Source organism: Myotis brandtii, unplaced genomic scaffold (assembly GCF_000412655.1).
Source record: "Myotis brandtii unplaced genomic scaffold, ASM41265v1 scaffold187, whole genome shotgun sequence".
NCBI classification, from domain to species: Eukaryota; Metazoa; Chordata; class Mammalia; order Chiroptera; family Vespertilionidae; genus Myotis; species Myotis brandtii.
This window is the reverse complement of record NW_005356944.1, coordinates 630,036-636,824: the sequence shown is the minus strand read 5'-3', so window position 1 is coordinate 636,824 and position 6,789 is coordinate 630,036.

Here is a 6,789-nt window from a genome sequence, read left to right as displayed (position 1 = left end):
CAAGTCGGGATCCCACAGAGGGCGATGGGCGAGCTGTGTGGCTGGGGGCAGGGGAGGCTCCCCATGAATGGGAGTCAGCTGGCCTCAGGGGGACCCGGGTGTGTCTTTCACCAGGACCCCTCAAGTGAGTCCCCGACGGGCGTGTGGGCGAGCGTGTGAAAGTGGGTGTGCAAGTGGGATTTTCAAAAGGAATCAGAGGCCACGCCGGGCGAGGGGGTGACCGCTGAGCAGACGGGGAGCAGTCGTTCATGAAAAAGCGCGGTTCTCGGCACGCATCGCCGTCCACAGTGGCCAGGGGAGGGCGAAGGAAGACCCACAGCAAGACGCCGCGCTGCGCAGATGGGAAGGCCAGGGGCAGGGGAGGGACACTGCTTGTGGCCCTGAAACTGCAGGGCCCCAGGCTGGCCCTGAGCCACTGCGAATAGGGATTTGGCTCCTCCTGTTTGGGGGGCCTTCAGGGGCGCCCATGAAACCCCTGAGGAAAGGTGACTAGCTGAGTGGACTCCACGGAGCTTGTGTCAGGAAAGACCCTCCTGTCTTCCCGCCTGACATCTGGTGGCTCCTTCCGGGGTCGTACTGATCAACAGGAGTCTCCGAAACGGCTGGCGCTGAACTGCTGGCCCCAAACCAGCACAGCCCCTCAGCCCCATTCTGGCTGGCAGCCACCGGTACCCATGGCAACCAGGCTGACCACCCAGGAGGCTGCAGACCGCCCTGGAAACAAGGCCACAGGGGAGTGAAACCCAGGGCCATGTGGGTCCGGCTTGTGTGGGGCGCCCCCAAGTGGCCGGTCAAGGCAGAGACACATGAGTGTCCCACAAACCAAGACTCAGGGATTCTACAAAAGTGGCCAAAGCCAGACTTTTCCTGAGCACGCCGCCATGGCAATATGAGTTTGCCCGCGGCAGGGCGCCCACCCTGGCATTCTGGCAATGAGTGTGCTCTGCATTGGTTTGCTTGTTCGTCCGTATGTGCAATGAGCCCCCTACTCTGCTGGGCGCAGGGCACGCAGGGAGAGCGGCTCACCAAGCTCCTTCCCTGGAGGAATGTGTATGACGCCCAAGCAAGTGTGTCTCGTTCCCTGGGGTGGAACAATTCAACTACTGATTTAAAATCACAATTTTCTAGAAAAACGAAAGCAGAGAACTTATGGAGGAGCATGAACAATGTACAAGTTGTTTTTAAAGGTAAAACAGGAGAGTTTCAAGAAAGCTCACCCTTGGGCAGGTCACTCTGAGCTCCTCGGTCCTCCTGGGACGCGCGTGCCTCTCCTGTGTTGATGCTTCTGTGGAAACAGCTGAAAGCGTGGCCCGGGCTGTAGCATCAGGACCGGGTTTGCGTCACCTGTCGCCAGCTGCGTGGCCCTGGGTGAGCCGCTTACTCTCTCTGATCCGGCGGCTTCCTCTGAAAAATGGAGATTATACCCATTTTCCACCAGGCAGAGAAGCCCTACTCTCACTGCTAAGCCTCTTCGGAATTTCAGACGACGATCGATTCTCGCTCTTCGGGGTAACTGCTCGATAAAGTCACCGTGAACACGGAATTATCAAATCATGCAGCTCTGCTCCCAGCGGAAATACAGGTGAGGGTCCCGCCAGCCTCTGGTCACAACATTCTGTCGACTCGTCGGTACACAGCCTTGTTTTAGGTGTGTTTCTGTTTAAAAAATGCCACCTTCCCTCACAGATGCTGTTGACTCATTAATATTGAATTCCCAGCAGCAGCTCATGCTGCAGCTCATCCCACACAGATGCTTCCCCGGGGGCACACCGCCCCGGTGCTGGGGACACTAGACAGCACCTCAGCACAACCCCGGGGCCTTTTCAACAGTAAAACCACCAAGAACAAGTGCAAACATGCAAAACCGTGGCACCCTCGTTTGCAGTACGAGAGGGGAAAGGAGACGGGGCTTCACCAAGAACAAGTGCAAACATGCAAAACCGTGGCACCGAACAGACTTTGCAAAGGGCCCTCGTTTGCAGTACGAGAGGGGAAAGGAGACGGGCTCGGCCTGTTCCACCTCCGGCCCCTCCAGGGTGTGCTGCTCCGTGCGCCATGCGCCCTCTCAACTACTTTTAAACTTGAATAGTTCTGTTGCTGGGATGACCTGGGAGCGGGGCCCCTAGGAGCAAGGTTTTAAGGGGGCTCTCCTTTTTAAGACCCACCCTGCGCTAGTCTGACCCTGAGATTGGTGCCTCCTTAAGTTTTATGCCTTGGGGGCCTCTCCGGCCCGCCTCTCCCTGGACAGTCCCTGCTGGACATCCATCTTTGCTGAGCTCGATGGGCTGGAATGAGTCTCCGATGCGTCTGTGCTGGGTTGTCCAAACCCATTGAACCGCTCGTTTAAAATGGGTGCCTTTCATCAGATGCAAATTATATCTCATAAAGGTCATTTCACAAAATCCATCCACTTCAGGTTCTTCTGTAAGCAGCCCCGACAGTGCCTGTCTGACGCTCACATTCACCAACGCTAAAGTGAGAATTTAGAAAAACGTGGTTGGTTGTAAAATGAGATCAAGACAAAGCCTTACAAATGGTTAAAGTCCACCCGGTGTGAGTCTGCGGTTGAGTGCCGACCTATGAGCCAGGTCACATGCCCGGGTTGCAGGCTCAGTCCCCAGGAGGGGGCATGCAGGAGGCAATCGATCAATGATTCCCTCTCATCACTGATGTTTCTATCTTTCTCTCCCTCTCCCTTCCTCTCTGAAATCAATAAAAATATATTTTAAGTGATTTTTAAAAACCACAAATGTTAGTTACAAATAGTTCTCATAAATATAAAATAATAAAGAGTATAACACGTCATCAGGAATAGGGTCACCTCCAAGTTACCATGACTACGTTGTCTAGGATGCGTTAAGGGAGGAGTTGGTGTTGGTGAACGAACCAACTTTATGGAAAGTTCGACTGAATAGTCGGCAACTAAGAGCCGGCTGGGTGCGTGAGGGTGGCTGAGCTGAGGGGAGAGGGGAGAGAGCTGACGAGGAACCTGAGCCCTGGGCTTGCAGGGCAAGAAGAGCTATGACGCAGCCGGTGTCAGAGACGCAGCTGGCAGGGGCTCTTACCGGGAGGCCCTCGCTCTGCCGAGGGGGCCCTCCCCTGGGGCGCCCGGCGGCCACACCATCGGTTTCCTGGGGCGGCTGAAACAAAGCACCACAGACTGGGAGGCTTAAAGCAGCAGCAGTTATGCTCTCGCGGCCTGGAGGCCAGAAGCCGGAATGAAGGTGTCAGCAGGGCACGCTCTCTCCGAGGCGCCAGGCCCTCCCAGCCTCTTCCCGTTCTGGTGGCTGCCGGTGATCTCAACATCCCTTGGCTTGTGGACGCACCTCTCCAGTCCCTGCCTCCGTCATCACGTGGCCTTTCCCGTGTCCCTGTGTCCCCACATGCCCTCCCTCTCTGCGGTCTGTGTCCAAAGTTCCCTCCTCTTACGATACACCCACTGAATAAATGTACAGGAGGCCGCGGGGGACGGAAGGAAAGATGTTTCTGATGCCTGCACAGCTGGCTATCACCTCCTGTTACAGCCACGGGGGCCTTGCGGACGCTCTGGACAGAGACCGGCCCTGCCCGCGGGCATTTAGCTGCTGCCAGCACGGAGTTACAGAATCGGGCCTGCGGTGTGTTCTTCTATTCCACCCGGCCCTCCCAGGCTGTGTTGAGGATCCGAGACAGCACTGCCAGCCCCATCCCTCTCCTAAGGGCTGGCCCCAACGTCCCGATGCCCCACATTAGGATTCAGTTCGCCGACGAGTCTAAATCTAAGAGGCCGAGGCTGCAGCAAGAGCCCTTGAATCTAATTAGAGTCTCCGCAGCTACAGAGCAGGTGCTGCTCCTGGGACGAGTCCTCCTGAGCCATGTCCTCCTCTCGCCTCGGTGGTCAGTACGGCTCGCCTTCGTCCTCGTTTACTTGTGCTTTCCTCTGTGGGTCCTCAGCTCCAGATCTGGTTTGCCGGAGGCAGACGGCCCCCTGGGAGGCGTTGCCAAATACCCATTTGGGCCCAGATTTCCCCAAGAAACACTGAAGGCAGCTCACCAATCCAGCAACCCCGGCGGACGCCCGCAGCAAGCAAACAGCACGGCCGGCCGGCGCACTAGGGCCGGGACGCAGCCCCCTGCCAGCGCTGTGTGCAAATGATAAGCCAGGAGTCTGTCTTTCCCGAGTTCTTAGTGCCCAGAGAGGGTGAAATGGGCTGGAATTTCACGGCTAAGTCCGGGCAGAGTTTTTCTGTTTTAAAATGTACCGATGCTGTTTTCCTACAGATGTCAATGGCTCGGAATCTGTGTCAATTTCTTTCTTGTTTTATTTTATTTCATTATCGATGTAATAAAGCCTTTTGTTTGCAGCTTGCAAAGAGCTTCCCCAGACAGCAGGGCCACCCTGATTTTGCAGACGAGACTGGCAGCTACTGATCGAAACCAAATCCCCCAAAACCTCGGCTCTCATCTTCCCTTCAGCGCCGTCTCACCGACGCTGCCTCCTCCCAAAGCTGATGAATGAGAATTGTGGTGAAAGCACACGAAAGCCCATTTACTGGAATCACTTTGGGAAAGTGGCCAGAATCGTGGAACGAGAAGAATCTTTGCATCGAAGGCTAGGAAAACGATCCAAGGAGAATGCCTCACCCTCCCCAAGGGGGTCTGGCGAGAGAATGCCCTGGTGACGACGTCTGTGGCTTCTCCCAAACCGAATTAGCAGACGCACGGTCTGTGTCTGTGACTTGCCCAGCCCTGGAGGGTGCTGGGTGTGGGCTGCCACGGACACTACACTTACACACAGTTCCCCACCCTCTGCCAGAGTCCCGGCTCCCGGGAGAGGTGGAGCCTTAAGAGAGGTGATTAAGGTAAACTGAGGCGAGTAGGCTGGGCCCTCATCCAATCTGCTAGGTGTCCTTACAGGCGCAGGAAAGGTGAACACGCAGCGACGAACACCAGGGATGCGCACGTACAGAGGAAGGGCCGCCTGAGGACCCAGCGAGAAGGTGGCCGTCGGCAAGGCAAGGAGAGAGGCCTCAGAAAAGCCCAGCTGCCTACACCTTGACCTTGCACTTCGGCCTCCGGAACTGCGAGGGGATAGATGTCTGTTGTGGGCGCCACCCAGGTGAGGGGTTCTGTTTTGATGGCAAACTGATCCGCTTGCTGACTCAGGGCATTTGCGCTTCCACAGCCATGGGTGTCCAGCTGCCACAGCCATGGGTGTCCAGCTGCCACAGGGATGGGCTCCTGCCATCTCGGCCTCACAGGGTCGACGTTGAGGATCCACGGGAGTCAGGGACACAGAAGCCCTTCGTCAGACACAAAGCACAGGGGAGTGTGCTGCCCGTGGGCGCCACGTCCAAGGCTGGGGCTGGGGGAAGCTGGGCTCGGACCCTCACAAAGTGCCTGTCTCTGGCTTGAAATGAGCCCCTAATGCCAGTGTGGGTCTCTCCAGGGATTAATTTGTATTAAAACCTTAAAAACCAATGTTGCCTTGGGCTCCACAATCTCACCTCTAGGAGACTCATACACAATAAAACTAACATCGTGGAAAAAGATGTTCATCCCGGAGCTGTTGTGGTAGCAACAGGGAACTGGTGACAGAACCATCACAGGATAGAATAATTGGCATCTATTAGAAACCACGCGGTAGAAAACATTTTATCAGCATGGAAAGATGTTCACAATATATTGCTGCCAGAAGAAAACCACCTGATAAGAGAGCCAACTATGAAAAACACTTTTGTAAGGCGCTCCAGTACCTCTCTGAACAATACACAGAAGAAACAGAAAATGCACCAACAAGCTAACAATGGACAGGGCTTAGGAATTCGGGGTGTATTTTTCTTGAGCTTTTCTAGATTATTCTATTTTTCTGCATTGGACAAAGAAAATAATAACCATTATTACTTTGTTTAAAAAAAGTAATAACCATTATTGTATTTTTAAATACCAATCTTTTAAAGCTGTTTTTTATTAATATATATTTTATTGATTTCAGAGAGGGACAGAGAGGGAGAGAGAGATAGAAACATTGCCCTATCCGGTTTGGCTCAGTGGGTAGAGCGTCAACCTGCGGACCAAAGGGTCCCAGGTTCGATTCCGGTCAAGGGCACATGCCCAGGTTTGGGGCTTGATCCCCAGTGGGGAGCGTGCAAAAGGCAGCCAATCAATGATTCTCTCTCATCATGGATGTTTCTATCTCTCTCTCCCTCTTCCATCCTCTCTGAAATTAATAAAAAAAATATTTTAAAAAAAGAGAAACATCAATGATGAGAGGGAATCATTGATTGGCTGCCTCCTACATGCCCCTACTGGGGATCAAGCCCACAACCAGGGCATGTGCCCTGACTGGGAATTGAATCATGACCTCCTGGTTCATAGGTTGACGTTCAACCACGGAGCCACACCAGCCAGGCAATAACCATTATTTTAAAATAAATAAATAAATGGCACCTAGAGTCCAGAAAATAAAGTTTTTTCGGGGTTCAATGAACTGTGGCCTGTGCGGTCCTGCTAAGGGAAAACCCTATTAGTGACCCTCATGCAGGGACAGGACACCCTCCACCTCTGCTGGGGGCGTTTGAAACAGGTGGCAGCATCTTGCCTACCAGTTGCCTGAGAAAGAAAACCCCCCAGGCCTAGTGATGGGCCAGTGGACAAGTGCAGCTGCACTCAGAGAGGCCCTGAGGACAGGGGGAAGGGAAGTCCTCCTGCTGGGCAGAGGAAGTCCTCCCTCTGGGCGGAGGGAGTCCTCCCCTGGGCGGAGGGAAGTCTCCCGCTGGGCGGAGGGAAGTCCTCCCGCTGGGAGAAGGG